General features: G+C 36.9%; 1 long non-coding RNA gene across 1 annotated transcript; it reads left to right on the plus strand.

Annotated features, from left to right (window-relative positions):
- Positions 1-230: 230 nt before the first annotated feature.
- Positions 231-1,628, plus strand: LOC106526115 (uncharacterized). The gene is made up of 2 exons (XR_001311214.1): positions 231-429; positions 1,475-1,628. It is a non-coding gene; the product is annotated as an uncharacterized LOC106526115 (long non-coding RNA).
- The last annotated feature ends 217 nt before the right edge of the window (positions 1,629-1,845 follow it).

The raw sequence follows: 1,845 nt of genomic DNA on the forward strand, positions 1-1,845 counted from the left end.
ACAAATAAATACTGCTATAGTATGCTATACACTTTAGCCAAACTTTGAAAAGTCAGGCAAAAACAAAAGGATTTGAAATATTTTACTGGTGACATACTGTATAGAGACACAACGACAGTCCCTTTTACTGAGTGATATAATGCAGCACATTGGATGGGATTGTGCAATACAAGTGGAGGCACAGCTTGCTGCAGCCTCAGGGTTTCTCTTAGCTGATATTTGAACAGGAAGTGAGACAATCTGTCAATTTTAAAGAAAATAACTTCAAAATTGTTTAACTTAAACAGAAATTTTGTTTATACTAGAAAGCACTGGATAAATATAACAATTTAATGTTTTATTTTTGTCTCTTTTTTTTTTCCATGTCAGCAGGTGAGACCCTGCCTCTAGTGACCACACATCACTGGTACATCCCTGACAATGTACCAGGTATGTACCATTTACTTTTTTAATATGTAACACACAAGTACAGGTCAACAAATTGCTTCATAAATCAACCTGGTCCCCTTGGGTACCAGATATGTACTTGGTACCTGGTATATACCTGGTACATAACAGGTACATGCCGAGTAAGTACCCTGTACTTAACAGAAAAGTACAAGTTAACAAGGTACTTCATAATACAGCTCAGTACCAGTAGACACCAGGTACATACTCTTAAATGTCCAGTATGTACCCTGAAAATTTAAGTAAACAAATCAATTTATAATACAGCCCAGTCCTAATAAGCACCAGATACCTGCAGAAACTTAAGATGTAAGTACACTGTAACAAGTCACTCTACATAACAGGTTGATGACTGAAGGTACAGGACTAGATATGTACCTGGTTCCTACTAGAAACTCACTGCGTATGCACCCTGTAAAAAGACACTTCAAATTATAAAGTACCTAGTACCCTAAATGAAGGTGCCATGTGCATACCGAGTACTTACCATTTAAGTATCAGGAGATTCACCAGTAATTATCAGATATGTACTCAATGCTTATCTGGTATCTACACGGCAGGATAACATGTCCCTTCATAATACAGCCCTTTCCTCGTAAGTACCAAGTAATTACCAAGTACCTACTAAGTCTGTACTCAGTACAGTACCAAGTACCGTAGCCAGCTGTATTCTGTATTGCTCCCTCGTATTGATACTTGAATAATACTGTCAAAACAATATAGTTAATATGCTTATTGGAAATGAGCCACATTGAGGACTTAACTGAATTAGGATACTTAATGAAAACTAATCCATGAATATTCTCACAGAGACAGTCGGTTCAGATTGCAATCAGTGAAGGAATATGGGCCATCATTTACTGCAGGGAAATTACAAAACAAAAGGCTTTGGATGAAGCGTTTATGCAAATGTATGCAACATTTCTTCTTGTTACACAAAACGAACTCCTGATGTTTTTGTCTGTGCATGTGATTTGCCATGAAAATGAGGAGCAGTGAATGCAGTTTGTCTCACTTCCTTTTACAGCTCAGACCGGCCATGATTATTGCCCGCTGCCAAAAAAACGAAAGGCAAGTGATGACATTTTTGCTTGTGTCTGTTTGTTTGTATGTTTTTTTTTTTATAAAATGTCTCTTGAACCTCTGAAGGATTTAATCAATAAATGTAAATGTACAACCTATTCAGAGTTGTTGGCTTGTTTCAATTCTGACTTGTTATTACACCTCCTGAATAGATTGAATTTAACTGTGGTTGAATAAGAAGTATAAATATACCATTTTGACACCTAACTGGTTTGTACAGTCCATCACATCTGGACATGACATGCATCACACTCCAGCAGCACAGACATAGAGTATAAAGATTATCACGGCAGAGATATGTTTACATGCAGCTGA

This window comes from Austrofundulus limnaeus, unplaced genomic scaffold, assembly GCF_001266775.1.
Source record: "Austrofundulus limnaeus strain Quisiro unplaced genomic scaffold, Austrofundulus_limnaeus-1.0 Scaffold260, whole genome shotgun sequence".
NCBI lineage: Eukaryota > Metazoa > Chordata > Actinopteri > Cyprinodontiformes > Rivulidae > Austrofundulus > Austrofundulus limnaeus.